At 34.7% G+C, this 15,911-nt stretch overlaps 1 long non-coding RNA gene across 1 annotated transcript in view; it reads right to left on the minus strand.

The window, feature by feature from the left end:
• Positions 1-654: 654 nt before the first annotated feature.
• LOC122237669 overlaps positions 655-15,911 on the minus strand; it is a 29,426-nt gene continuing 14,169 nt past the window's right edge. Inside the window, exons 3-5 of the long non-coding RNA XR_006216267.1 lie at positions 7,877-8,028; positions 4,378-4,484; positions 655-692 (exon numbers count right to left, since the gene is read on the minus strand). This is a non-coding gene — a long non-coding RNA (uncharacterized LOC122237669). The remainder of the gene's footprint in view (positions 693-4,377; positions 4,485-7,876; positions 8,029-15,911) is intronic.

Consider the following 15,911-nt stretch of genomic DNA (forward strand, 5'->3'; position numbering starts at 1 on the left):
ATAATGTAGCAGCAGCGTTTCAGGGATTATGGAAACTCACAACACACATCTGGCACCAGGCATCACCTTTAACGACCCTGTTCCAGCACCAGCAAATGTGCTCATTCTCTGGGGTCTGCTGGGACCAGGTGGCTTCAACAGTCCCTACCAAATATCCTTCCAGCAGTGGAACCACTTTTCCCCGTGAGGCCCAAGAACCTCCTGGACCCCACTCTGCTCCTGGGATTCGCCTTTCCCACCAGAGCACCGCCAGGTATCAAGCTGTGGAGTTGCAGCCTTTACACTCCCCTTGTTTACAGTCTTAATGGAATATAAACCCTCTCCTTTCTCCTTTCTCCTTTCTCCCTTTTTAGTTCAGTCCCTGTGGCTGTTACCATTGTTCCACTTTCTCTCCAGCTGTTTTTGGGGAGGGGTGCTTTTCCCGTATTCTCCCTGCCCCCACCGTATCCATCCTCTCTCTGTCCGCAAAAATGGCTACCTGCCCGCTGTGGCTTCTCGCTCCCCAAGTTCACCTCTCTGCACTGTGTGCCTCCTGAATTCTGTGATTCAGGTTGTGCAGATTGCTGTGTTAATCCTCCAATCAGTTTTCCAGGTGTGCAGGATGGTTTAGTGTTGGTCTGGCTGTATTTCATGGATGCAAGACACACAAAAAACCTCCATGCTGTTCCACCATCTTGGCTCCTCCTGTTCTACTAAAAGATTTTTATGGGAGAGAAATGTGCCAGGATCAAACATTACTGCATTAGGCTTTTTTTTTTTCTAAACATATTTAAATGACTTTAAAATCACATTTGTTCATGTCTTCTGGTCATTATTTTCAATGTTAAAAAGAACAATTTCTACATTTAGAATTTCCCCAGAACAAGATTAATAAACTAAAAAGACAGCACCACTTTGTAACATTCAAAGTAGCCTAGTAGTAATAATAGAAATTTACTAATTTCTAGGTTAAATTAGTTTAAGTTTTTAAAAATGCTTACAATAATTATCCTAATTAATCTGAACATGTTTTCTTTTGGTGAATTTATAAGATTTTAAAACTCCATTTAACCCTAAAGAAAAGCCTTTTTTCTTAAAGCTCTTATTTCTTTTCAATTATACTTCCAATTATGTTAATAAATCAGACTTAGCTTCATAAATTAATACAGCTAAAGAAAATTTTCAGTAATGCATTGACATATTCTCAGTAATTTTAAATAAAAGTAACGTACTATTTAAGGATGATAGATTGAGCTTTGATAATGTAATGAATATACATATATATTAAAAAGAATCACACAAAAGCTTTTTTTTTGTTCTTCTGTGGTTACATGTCAATATCAAAATGTTAGTCTGCATTTTTCTAACTACTTTTATTAGAAGTATCAAAATATTTGTGAGGGGTGACATAATCTAATTTCAGTCAGTTGAATGATGAAACTACTTACATGCTTTACATCTTCAGTAAAAAATTTTTTAAAAAAGTCAAAATTGGAAGAAATTGAAACAGGAACACTGCAAACTATAAAATATTCATTTCAGGTTTTACTCATCAAACTACTCATTGTGTATGCTTTTCATGATTTTTCAAAGTATTTGCATTTTTTAAAATTATTTTTAAGCAAAATTTGCATTTATGAACACTTTCAAAATGTACTAAAACAATCAGCTTCCCCTCTCCTGCACAAATAGGTAATCATTGTATTATTCTGGGTATGCGGGAGGCTATCTGTAACATATCACTTAATTTCTCCCTTTTGAATGGTATTCTCTTTGCAGCTCTCTGGTCAAGGAGAATATCTGATTTTACACCATCAGTGTAACAAGAAATTTCCCCATCTCTACTTTTGCTGTTGACTGATGTACGATCACCGTAAATCAACTTGCTGCCTCTAATTGCAGATTGCTCTGTAGTAAAATAAGGAAGTCTGACTAAATCATCTTTAAGATCTATTCAGGAACTCATATTATATATAATCTCCATCCTCTGAAATGAAAACATGTCAGTTTCCATGCTCTTAGTGTCTCACCTTTCTTCCTCTTCATTTAGTTTTATTTATTTTGTTTTCAGTGTCTAGGTCTCTAGTGAAATAGGATATATGGGTATTATATTTTGAATGTGGAAGCCTAGTTTTGGGGCTTTGTTAACCCATATGGTATTATAGTAAATAATCTTCTTGTATCCCTATTTTTAGCTAATGTCTAAGATACCATTTGTCAAGTAATATAAATATGTGGTTTGAAAAATCAAATAGTGCTGTAAATTTATAATAATACGAGCCTTGTCTTATCCTTTTCTTACCTTCCTGGTGTATACCTTCAACTCCTAAGTTGTGTCTTTTGGAATTTAACTCCTAAGTTAATTAATTAACTAATTAAGTAAATATTAACTGAAAAATAGTCATGTATTTATCTTTTCATCTTGGAAAATATCTACCAAATTCCTATTCTCAAAGATAAAAGAGTTTTACTTTCTTACTATTGACCCTTTTTTTTTTCCTATTGAAACATGATTCATGCTAAATTTCAAGTGAGAGGAAGTAATCGTTAACAAAATGTGTGTAATTAAACGAAACTACAAGTCATGTTAAGGCTCCGTCAGTGTCCAGAATAGTGTAAAACTGGAATATGGTGTGCACTAACAACTTAACTGTAGTATGAAGTTTAAAAGACAAAGGCATTAAAATAGCTGTAGGTTTAACATGAATATAAAACTGATGATGTTCTGATACTGTTAACAGCAGTCATTTGGCAAGATAAAATATCACCAAATAAGAACAGTAAAAGCCTACTTTAAGGGAATAAAAGACATGTGTAGTATTCTATGTAGCAAAATGAAAATAACAAGGAACATGGATGTAAGAAGTAGAGCACCATGACCATCATCGTAAGCCTGTTCTGAAAAATAGATATGAATTACAGGGGGAGATAGGAGATCGCTGTGCATTTAAGAGATAAGTTCACTGCTAAAGATAAGGTGAGTGCTGGGACGCCTGGGTGGCTCAGTCGGTTAAGTGGTCAACTTCAGCTCAGGTCATGAACTCTCATGGTTCATGAGTTCAAGCCCCGCGTTGGGCTCTGTGCTGACAGCATGGAGCCTGGAGCCTGCTTCCGATTCTGTGTCTCCCTCTTTCTCTGCCCCTTCCCCATTCGCACTCTGTCTCTCTCTGCCTTTCAAAAAAAAATGAATAAATGCTAAAAAAAAAAGATAAGGTGAGTGCTGACTTCTGTCTTATGATCATTTATATCAGAAAAAAATGGTTATTTATAAATATTCCTTTACAAGCTCTAAAATCTGCTTTCATGCTGTTTTTTTAATGCCTACATAAGGTAGGTATGATTTTATTTTTAACACCACCCTGCAGTCTCAGAAAGTATTTATATGAAAACAATCACTACATATTTGAGACAAATGCTCTTGAAAAGATGAAGTGTTTGGATTAATCAACTCCTTATTCCCTTTAATATTTGTATGGTTACTTTCATTAATTAGGCTGTTTCAAAATATCCCTTCTTTTTTCTTGGTGTAAAGAAATGATAACTATTGACTGAAAGTTTCATGGGAATAGGTCTGCCTGAAACAGTACGCATATTACCCATAGTCCTTTCTGCAGTGAGCACATGTGGAGCTATTGCTCCCATTTGTGGCCACTGCAGTGTGGCCTCTGAGACGTTGCCTCTTAAATGTGTGGCTTTAATGAATTTTAAATTTAATCTTAGTAGAAAAAATCATACACAAAATAGAAAACAGAGTTCCAAGTAAGATCAACTTTGGTTTGAAAATTAGCTTATAAGTCAAGTTAAAAAATACGTGCAAATCTGATTTCCCTTTTAAATTTTTTTAATGTTTATTTATTTTTGAGACAGGGAGAGACAGAGCATGAACAGGGGAGGGTCAGAGAGAGGGAGACACAGAATCTGAAACAGGGTCCAGGCTCTGAGCTGTCAGCACAGAGCCCGACACGGGGCTCGAACTCACGGACCGCGAGATCATGACCTGAGCCGAAGTCGGCCACTTAACCTACTGAGCCACCCAGGCACCCCTGATTTCCCTTTTAAATAATAAGTATGTATACATAGCTGTCTAATGGTTAGCATGGAATATGTTCATATGAAAGCAATCACATATATTTAAACATGAGAAGTCTTTGTTCTTTTAGCATTTGTTGCATAAAAGAACGCCATGTTTGAGATAATATGCTTTTTGCCCAAAGTGCCTATTTTCTGACTTAGGGTTTTTCTAATTTAGGTTTTTCTCACTTAGGATTTGCATGTGAGTGTGTTGGAAAAGAAAATACAATAGTACACAGAGTGTGTGCATATGATTAATGCACTTTACTTTCATCCTTTAGTGTGTTTATTAATTCCAACCCTCTGTTATGAACACCTGTTACATACAGTTTGTCTTTGGTTAAAGCACTCCGTATATGTGTTGAAGACACAGAGATGATCAAATCTTCATCAAAACACTCAGAGGCTGACGTAGAGACTGACACTTATATGTGCTAATGAGGGAAACACAAGTGAAACAACACTTAACCTCAGGGATTGAGGTGCTGATTACAAATGAGTATACAAATGTTATGAAATCACAACAAAGGAGCAGCAGCTCCCTCGGCACCGTCTGTGACTGCTTCTGTCTCTGGTTCTTCGATCCATGGAAAAGCTGCAGTCGTCTATTCACTCCTAACCACTCTTCAGCTGGCCCATTTCTTTCTGTTGCTTAACAGCAGTTCATATTTATATCAGTTAAAGGATAAAATAGAAGTCTGGACTTGAGGCACCTGGGCGGCTCTGTTGGTTACCCATCTGACTTTGGCTCAGGTCATGATCTCACGTTTTGTGAGTTCTAGCCCTGAATTGGTCTCTCTGCTGTCATCGCAGGGCCTACTTCAGATTCTCTCTCTGCCCCTCTCCCACTAGTGTTATCTCTCTCTCTCTCTCTCTCTCTCAAAAATAAATAAACTTAAAAAAAAGAAGCATCAGTATGATTGATGGAAATAAAGCCCGTTTTTTAAATACATATATATGTTTGAACTCAAAGGCTCAAGGTATTTATGTATAGGAAATACTTAGTCTATCCCAATTTTGCCTGTTAAATTCATCACAGCAGACTTGTGCATGTACTAATTTTTTTTTTAAAGAATAGATAAAAATAAAAGCAAACTATGCAGGATTCTTGAAATATTTCTTATCTTTCTATTAAAATGCAAGATTAAAAAGCTACTCTTAATAGAGATTTTTATTCAAGAATACTTATGTTGTCAGATTTAAAATTACATTATTTTCTACAATTACTACTAATCATAAATATAAAGTTTTTGGGGGTAAAAATCACATATGCAGAGTTTATATTAATGTCCTAAAATTGTTAAATGTAGGTCTATGTTTTGAATAAGGTGTTTAAATATGTTTTTTAGCTAAGTAAAAGAGGTTTTGAATCTTTAAAACACACTTTAAATGTGCATGATTTAGGAATAAGGTTGGAGTTTGGAGCTTAGAAAATAAAAATATATGAGAAATCATGAGGTCAGTTAATTTAATTAAACTTAATTAATTTTCTGAAAACCCAAAATAAGTATTATAAACATGCTGAAGAAAGTGAATTAGAAGAGGATTAATAACAGGACTTTTAACAGTTGACATTTTCTTCTCATCTTTATTGCATGAAGTGACAAGGATTATGCTTTTGTCTCTGGCTTACATAGCTGGATGGGCAGTACTACCTTTTACTTAGATGTATAACTGGAGAGGGGCAAATTTGGGGGTATGAAATCATGAGTTCAGTTTGGTCAAGCAGAGGGTGAAGTGTTTTGAAGTTCTCAAGAAAGATGTAAAGCACACTGTTGTGGACAGTGGTCTGAATCTGAGAAGAGACATTTCCTATCTTTTTGATGAAGAATCTTATGCATCAGCTTAGCACTCACATCTATCTCCTTTAACCATACTTAATCCCCAGTGATGATAACAAAGCCATACTTCTGCCTAGCAGAAGACAACTATTCAGTGTACAAACAAAAATGCACAAACCCTCCCCCAGTGGAGGATACAAAGTCCTTGGGTGATGTTACTCTTTTTGATATCCTGAAACTTAAATATTACGATGTAAAGTTCATAGGCTGTAAATATTATGATATAAAGTCAACATATCTTATATATCATGTAGGCAGAATTATGACCTTGTTATTATCTTTATTTAGGGATTAAATATAGCTTAAGGAGATGTGTATGGGTACCAAGCTGACAAAAGGGGAGGCTTGTGATAGTGAATTTTGTGAGTCAACTCGGTTAGGGTGTGGTACCCACATATTTAGTCAAATATTTTTCTAGATGTTCTATGAAGGTGTTTTTTTAGATGAGATTAGCATTCAAATCAATAGACTTTGAGTAAAGAATATTACCCACTGTAATGTGGATAAACTTCATCCAATTACTCGAAGACCTTAAGAGAAAAAGTTAACTTCCTCCAAGGAAGAGAGAATTCTGTCTGCAAACTATCTTTGGACTTGAGCTACATTGTAAACTTTTCCCTAGGTTTCCAGCCTGCCAGTGTACCCTGAGGATTTTGGACTTACTAGCCTCCATAATTCTGTGAGCCAATTCCTTAAGATAAATACTGCTCCTCTCCTCTCTCTGTTTTATATTTTGTATTTCTGTGTGTGGGTATGCATGTGTGTGTGTGTGTGTGTGTGTGTGTGTGTGTACTTCTGTATATATACATACACATTCTATTTCCTATTTGTTCTTTTTCTCTAGGGAACCCTAATCCATCCTTTTCTCATTGATTTGCAACCCCACTTCCTCTATAGATCCTGTGGCATATGTGCTTGGAGGAGTATGAACTTTGAGTTCTATTTCATCTAGCCTAGTTTTAACTACTATGGCTTGATAATAGCCTTTTTTTTTTTTTCAAAAGTGCCCTCACTATTTTTGACTTTTACAGTCCTATTAGGATTATGGTATCAGCTTCTCAAGTTATGCTAAAATTCCTGGGGAGATTTTCATTAGAATGCCAATAGATTTTTTTTACTTGGAGAGGAAACTGTCCCATTTCTTCCATCTGTTAGCTTCTTCTTATTGCAGGTCTCCCCAATGTGGTTTGTAAGCATTGACTATGCCTTCATCCTCAGGGTAGTTTTCATGAGGGACCCACGTGTCTTGGGCTTGGGAAATATCTATAAAGGAAGGTTTTATGTTTTCCCCAGTATGGGACCTATAGTGCTCTCAGTTTTCAAAATCATAGGTTTGCATACTAATTTCTCAACTTATTCAACAAATATCACAGCGGCTTGAATTTAATACCCATATCTGTCTAAGGTTCCTGGCTTCTCAGGGGTCTTTAAATAGGGATACCTGGGTGGCTCAGTTGGTTGAGCGTCCGACTTCAGCTCAGGTCATGATCTCCAGGTTTGTGAGTTTGAGCCCTGCATCGGGCTCTGTGCTGACAGCTCGGAGCCTGGAGCCTGCTTCAGATTCTGTTTCCTTCTCTCTCTGTCCCTCCCCTGTTCACACTCTGTCTCTCAAAAATAAATAAGCATAAAAAAACTAAAGGGCCTTAAGTAAATAAGTAGGCAAATAAGTAAATGGTCTTTCTTATTTTAACCTAGCCCCATAAAGAAGTGCAAGATTCCTGTAGTTTCCTAAACCAGTGACCAGATTTATTTCAGATTCCTTTTAACATATTCTCTCTGACTTCTGATTTTTTTGTAGGTAGCTCAGCTTCAAATTCCTTTTTATTTGGCTTCTGATTCTTAGAATCCCTGGTCTATGTATATATACCAAAAACATAGCTTCCTGCCATTACCTGGTTCTGACAGTCTCCAAATACATCCAGCATACTAGATTTCCTTATTTTTTCTTTGATTTCACTGATCATAATTACTAACGATATACTTACCTTTTCAGTTTTGATTTTCCAAAATCAAGTTGGTTATTGGATTAATTATCAATTCCAAGGCTTTTGGAGCAGTAACTTGGCAGTGAAATGATCACGTGGACTACATAAAATGTCTGCACTCTAGTGAGGGAATATTATGCTATATCGTTGACCTGCATTTTTTTCATTCATGAAACAAATAATGAAATAACAACAGTTATGAGCATTGTTTTAGATACCATTTGTGGTACCTTCCAACTATTTATAATATAAACTTAACAAACAGGAAGCATTATAATATTTTACTTAATTCAACTATGTATGCATGCAAGAGGGGAAGAGAACAAAAAAAATTAAAAATAATAAAGAGTACAGGTAATTTTGCTGACGTTTCAATCATGGTGCTCATTCCCAAAATGTAGTTGAGATGACAGACATGAATCAAGTAAGCTCTTCTAAAGTAAACACACAGACATTCACACGCGCACACACACACACACACACACACACACAGAAAATGGCAACTAAAAGCAAATCACAAGTTTTTTTTTCTCATACTTAGCTGAGAATACTGATTTCTTACAATGCCAGAAGAAAAGAACAAAAAGAAAAGAGAAAAAAAGAAAACAACAGAGAAACTGTTGCGTCAGCACATGTCTATGGGAAGTTCAGATATATTTTAAACATGTCTGATATTCCCTTTATGTTATTCCACTTGGAAGAGGTTATTCCATTTTCAAAAACCCAAAAATGAGGTCCTACAGCTTTACCTATAAGCATTAATTCTTTCTGAAAATTTGAATAGTTCATTCTATTTGATAAGTTCATTCTAAATAAACACTGAGATGATTAGGTTAGATACATACAAAATTTGGACTATTGTGTCAACTGTGCTTTATTTTCTTTTTGTGTGTGTTATTTAAATCAGTTTTCTCTCCATAAATTACTAAGAAGAGGATTCTATGAATCCAAGGATTTCTTTCTTCCCCTCTCCCTCTCTCTTGTTCTCTTTGACTTTTTCTCTCACTTCATTTTGAATATCAGATAGTATCAAATACAGGTATATCTATATCTCTTTTTTTATGTATGTTGGCACTTTATTCAGTTTATAGTTTTTTTTTTTTTTACTTTTAAGTTTCTAACTTGATGAGTTTATTTATTTATTTATTCATTTATTTATTTTTACATTTTATTTATTTTTGAGAGACAGAGAAAGACACAGCACTAGTCGGAGAGGGATAGAGAGAGAGGGAGACACAGAATCTGAAGCTGGCTCCAGGCTCTGAGCCATCAGCTCAGAGCCCGACGTGAGGCTTGAACTCATGAACCGTGAAATCGTGACCTGAGCCGAAGCAGAAGCTTAACTGACTGAGCCACCCAGGCACCCCTCTAACTTGATGAGTTTAAATCTTACATCTTTTTTTTTTTTTCTTTAAACAAATAGCCATGTAAAACTACTGAATACAAATTCATCTATATTATAAAGTTTGGAAATTTTGTGATTTTATGATTTTTATTTTGCTAATAGTTAATAAAATTCATTTCTTATTTTAATCACAAATTGTGTTTAAAACAATATTTTCTCTTGGTTTGGTTGTTGTTGTTGTTATTTCTTTATTTTTAATAATGATATCTTTTTATATTTTTATCAAGTACTTTGTTTCTTTTTCAATCTCAACTTGAGAAAATAACTGTCTCGTGTCTCTATGCCACCTTTTTAAAAACTAGCTTGTGAAGTGATCCATAAACTCATAAAATAATATGATACATTCTCTCTTTGTAATGCTCAATTTTCAATATGTAGTAATAAAATCAGTCATATAATACCTTCTTATCAACTTTTCTATGTTCCTAACAGTAGATTCATAGATCTAAGGTGGTTGTTAAAGATGGAAATTACTGATCCCTCTTATATTCCTACTAAATTAAAATCCATAAATGCTAGTATGCTGTTTGTTCAGCTATTTTGTTTTTTGAATTCCACATAAGTAAAATATATAGAACACATCTTTCTCTGTCTAACTTATTTTACTTATTATAGTACCCTGTAGGTCCATCCAAATTGTCACAAATGGCCAGATTTGATTCTTTTTGGTGGCCAAGGAACATTCCATTATATTGGAATGTGTGTGCGTGTGTGTGTGTGTGTGTGTGTGTGTGTGTTCTCTATATATACCACATTTTCTCTATATATACCACATCTATTGGTGGACACTTAGGTTGTTTCCATATCTTGGGTATTATAATTAATGCTGAAATCAATGTAACGGTGCATATTATCTTTTCAAATTACTGTTTTCATTTTCCTTGGATAAATACCTCTAAGTAGAATTACTGGATCATATGGTAGTTCTATTTTTAACTTCTTGAGGAACTTCCATGCTATTTTCCATAGTGACTGTACCATTTTGCATTCCCATCAACAGTGCATGAGGGCTTTCTTTTTTCTGTATTGTCACCAACACTTTGTATTTCCTGTCTTTTTGATGATAGCTATTCTGACAGGTATGAGGTGATGGTAGTTCTCATTTTCCTGATCATTAGTGATTTTGAGCACCTTCTCATGCATCTGTTGGCCATCTGTGCATCTTCTTTGGATACATATCTATTCAGGTTCTCTGCCACTTTTAATTTCATTGTTTTTATTTTTTTGAGAGTTTTTTTTTTTTTTTTTTTTTTTTTTTGCTGAGTTCTGTGAGATTTTCTCTCTATTTTGGATATTATCCCCTTATTCAATATATCATTTGCAACTATCTTCTGTCATTCAGTGGGTTGACTTTTCATTTTGTTGGTCTTTTCCTTCACTGTAGAAAGCTTTTTAGTTTGAGGTAGTCCCATTTGCTTATTTTTTTGCTTTTGTTGCCCTTGCCTGAGGTGACAGATTAAAAAATATATATATATATATTGTTATAACCAAAGTCCAAGAATTTACCACCTACGTGCTTATGTTTTCTTCTAGCTTTAGGGTTCTTACACTTAAGTCTGATTTCCTTTTGAGTTTATTTTTGTACATGCTGTAGAAAGTGGTCCAGTTTCATTCTTTTGTATGTAGTTGTTCAATTTCACAACACTGTTTATTGAAGAGATTGAAGAGACTGCCTTTTTCCCCATTGTATATTCTTGCCTCCTTTGTCAAAGATTAATTAGGGGCGCCTGGGTGGCTCAGTCGGCTAAGCGTCCGACTTCAGCTCAGGTCATGATCTCGCGGTCCATGAGTTCGAGCCCCGCGTCGGGCTCTCTGCTGACCGCTCAGAGCCTGGAGCCTGTTTCAGATTCTGTGTCTCCCTCTCTCTCTGGCCCTCCCCCGTTCATGCTTTGTCTCTGTCTCAAAAATAAATAAACGTTAAAAAAATTAAAAAAAAAAAGATTAATTCACCATATAAGTGCAGGTTTGTTTCTGGACTCTATTCTGTTCCATCGACTATGTGTCTACTTTTATGCTAGTACCATACTGTTTTGATTACTGTAGCTTTGTAGTATAGTTTGAAATCAGGACATGTGATACCTAGAGCTTTGTTATTCTTTCTCAAGATTGCTTTGGCTATTTGGGGTCTTTTGTGGTTCCCTATAAATTTTAGGATTATTTGCCTTACTTTTGTGAAAAATGTCATCGGCATTTTGAAAAGGATTGCATTGAATTTGTGGATTGCTCTGGGTAGTATGAGCATGCAGCAATATTCATTTTTCCAATCCATGAGTATGGTATATGTTTTCATATAATTTGTGTTATCTTCTGTTCCATTCATCAATAATTTCAGAATACATGTCTTTTACCTCCTTGGTTAAATTTAGCCCTAGACTAAAATTTTAGACAAAATTTAGTATTTATGATGTAATGGAATTGTTTACCTAATTTCTTTTTCTCATAGTTCATTATTGGCATATAAAATGATTATATTAGGATATAAAAACAGGATTAGGCATATAAACCTTATATCTTACAAATATACTGAACTCATTTACTGAAAATTCTGGTTCTTTATATCTCTTTTATATTTAACAATCAATCAATCAATCTGTTATTTAAACCCTAATAATTAAACAAGACCAAGGCAGTAGTAGACACAGTAGATGTATTTTATTCAGTTTCCACAATAATCCTACTGTGGTATTGTTATTAAGAATTAGGGTGCTGAAGGGGCGCCTGAGTGTCTCAGTTGGTTAAGTGTCTAACTTCAGCTCAGGTCACCATCTTACGGTTCATGAGTTTGAGTCCTGCATCAGGCTCTGTGCTGACAGCTCATAGCCTGGAGCCTGTTGCAGATTCTGTGTCTCCTTCTCCCTCTGCCTCTCTCTCTCTCTCTCTCAAAAATAAATAAATATTAAAAAAAAAACAAACAAACAAAAGGAATTAGGGTGCTGAAGCAATTTACATATGGTCATAATTTCAGTAAACTTAAGGTTCAGTTGAATCTCAGGTCATCCAGCTCTGGCGCCCTTGATCTTAACCACTATGTGTAAGACTCCCATTTAAATAGAGGCACATTAGCCATGCCTCTAGTAAAATTGCATAGAGAGCTATGAATTTGTCCTATGAAGATGTTCCTAATTTTAAAACAGATATAGAAGCTCACGACTACAAAATATTCATTGTTAAGTGTGTGCTCAATTAAAATAACATAATCTCTTTTGCTCCATTTTATTCATTCCACACTATAGTGGGTATTTTATGTTACAATTTCTGCTATTTTGCCATTTGCTTTTGACTGATCTATATTCGCTCAAATTTCATTTGAGGATTTTGATTTCACTGTCTTGTAAAAAGAATATTTCAGTTTGGCTTCCTTTCCTGTGGTTTGCCAAAAAATGCATACTTTTAGGTATTTACATCTAGAGATTAGGTTAGTGGAGAAAATAGAAAGTATCTTAGTTTCTTTCGTACGGAATTTTCCAGAGTTTTGCCTTCAAGATTGAAGTACAATTTGAACGTGTCCTATTGTATCCAAGAGATGATTAGTCAATAACTTTTGTTAACAATACTCTTGAAATTTTATCTCTTTATTGTTTGGGCTTTCATGAGTTTATTAACAGGAAAATGAGAGAGAATAAATCAGAAACACAAATAGTATTATTTAAAGTGGTCTTAATAGATAGCTGTAAGTTTAATTTTGTCTGTTTTTAGCATAAAAATCACAATAGAGATTTAGTATTGGAGGGATATTTTACTAAGTAATAAATTTCCATCTCAAAATAAATTTAATTTTGAATGTAAGGGGGAGAGGGAATAGCTACTTCCAGTTCATAGGTAATGTAGAAACAATATGTAAATTGGGAAGTGAAGCAATAACAAGTTCAATTTTTAAATTACAGTATAAGGGGAAGCAGATCTCACTTCTCTGATGTAACATTATTGTCACCATTTCAGAAAAGTGAACCAAACTGACTGTGGAGGTTTCCTTTTTGTATGTATAGCCCTTTAGCTGATTAGGCAGATCCAGTACATTGTTAAAGTCTTTTAAGTAGAGATGTTTGCATTTTGGGAGCTTGTTCCTTTTTTTCATAAAAGCTTAGATAATATAAACACGAAATTCTTCATGTATTGATTTTTTTATCTATACCACAGAAGGTCATGTATACATTTTCTGTTTCCTGGCAGATTTAAATGACCTGGTTCCATTTGGTGTATGTAGCTTTCAAGTTACATCATGCGTCAACACAGAGCTGGATTTTAAATCCAAAATCAGAATTTTAAACAATTGATTCAAATCAGCTGCAAAACCACGAGCCAATTATTTTACCTCTATCTGGCTCTTATTGACGGAATTCTTCCTGTTTAGTGTTTAAAGCCACGTACTTCAGCCTCACCCATTTGATGTCAGGAACACCAGCGTAAATACCATTCCATAACCTAGCTTTTAGAAAAGCTACTAAGATAATACACTCTGTTATTCCATTAGAAAGACATTTATTTTTTTCAAACAAGTATATTTTGTATATTTATTTTTATTTGAGAGAGAGAAAGAGTGTATACGTGAGCAGGGGAGGGGCGGAGAGAGACAGAGAGAGCCCCAGCACAGAGCCCAGTGAGGGGCTCCATTTCACAAACCATGAGATCATGACCTGAGCCGAGATCAAGAACTGCTCAACCAACTGAGCCACCCAGGAGCCCCTAGAAATACATTTCTATCATCTTACTGCATTTTATTCATGAGGTAAGAAGTCAGTTCTGTCATTTAATAGACACACACAAAATAATTTTATCCCATAACATCTCACCATTTCTTTAATTTTAATTTTAACCATCTTCCACACCTCTGTGAATTCTCAGACCACTAAATGAGACCAAAAAGAAAAACAAAAAGGTCCCAACCTTATAGTTGGTATTATTTTATACATAAAATAACATGTTTTCTTTAGTACAGCTGCAAACTAGTATTAATCTGCCATTTGCAAGCACAGTGAACTCTCTGAGTAACAACAAATGTAACAAGTTAGATTGGGTCCTAATCTTTTCACTCTGATGAAGTGAAGATCTATTAAAAATAATGACACTATGATAACACTAATTTGGCTGGTACCGCTGTCCCAAATCAGAGCTGTAGCTGGAGGCAGCTGGAGGTATTTTATTGAAAGCCAAAGTAAATTGGGGCAGTTCCCCTAGCAGTATAAATTAGTCAGAACCTTGGAGACATAGGTATATTTTCGGAGTGAAGTACTGAACTCTTTTTCTGAGAATTATGTCACCTTAATTCAGTAATTTGGTATGCCTCAGGGTTTGCATGTATTTTAGAGATACTGTAATGAAGCGTGTGAGTATTCATTTAAACACAGAAGTCCCCCAAGAATAAAAGGCATGCCTAATTCACTGGAAATGCTATCATTCTCAGAATGTTTCCAGGAGTAATGCAAACTTGTACTAGCTAGGTTAGATAAGTTATTAGGAGCATATGGGGATGAAATGGGTAAAATGTGCTAAAGAGATCATTGAAAATTAGGTCATCCTCAAATGAATTAATAAAAACTCAGAGTTTACAAACTGAAAGACTATTGAGGGGTTTGCCTCTTTTTCTTTTCTTTTTTTTCCTTAATTTCTCCCCTATCTTTTTCCTTCTGGCCTCTGGTTTGGATGGACTTACATTCACCATTTCATTGACTTCAAACCTTTTGTTTTTAGGAACCCAACTTAAGTGCTATGCAGAAAAATGGAATTTTACAATTCAAAGTAATTTTTTGTCCTATATAGTAGATTTGAGAATTAGCAAAAATACTGTATGTTACAAAATTAAAACTGAATAAGCAGAGAACTATTGGTATAGAACAAAATATTTTTTCTTTTTCTTTTTTTTTTTTTTTTGTAACTACATTTTACTGGAAAACAGTGCCAGATGGGTTTTAAAAACTCTATAAGTTGCTTGAGTTACCTTTGCTCATTCTAGGATATGCTTCTTTTTATCCTTCACGTGACCCTTACACCACTCCAAGTGTTAAAATAATTACATATAACTTTAGATTTTTCTTCTGCTTATTAAAATTTAAAGTAACAAATGGAAATGTGGTGTAACTGAAAATCTTAAGTTTGGGAATTAGATGGCTCTATATTGAAACCTTGGCTTGTCTTTTTGTGTTGTTGTTGTGTAGACCTGGATATTTTTCTTTTTTTTTTAATTTTTTTAATATGTATTTATTTTTGAGAGAGAGAGAGACAGAGACAGAGAGAGAGAGAAGCAGACAGAGCATGAGAGGGGAGGGGCAGAGCTCAGAGAGGGAGACACAGATTCTGAAGCAGGCTGTGAGCACAGAGCCCAATGGATATTTTTCTTAATCTTCATGAGCTTTATTTTTCTCCTTTCAGACATAAATATTACACATATTATTACTATATATTTTTTAAATTAAATCTGGAAAATAAAATCTCTTCTAATAATGTATACCAGCATATTTAATGAGAGAAAAACATATTTTTGTCTCATTCTCATTATTTATATTTATGCTAAATACACATAGGTCCATCCTTTATAAACAATGTACACACTTTCCTCATCAGTTTTCTAAGTATGTTTTTATTAGAATCTAAACCGCATATTATCAAATGGATGTTAAATTGTGCTTTTGAAGC

The sequence above is a fragment of the Panthera tigris genome, chromosome B1 (assembly GCF_018350195.1).
Source record: "Panthera tigris isolate Pti1 chromosome B1, P.tigris_Pti1_mat1.1, whole genome shotgun sequence".
Classification (NCBI taxonomy): domain Eukaryota; kingdom Metazoa; phylum Chordata; class Mammalia; order Carnivora; family Felidae; genus Panthera; species Panthera tigris.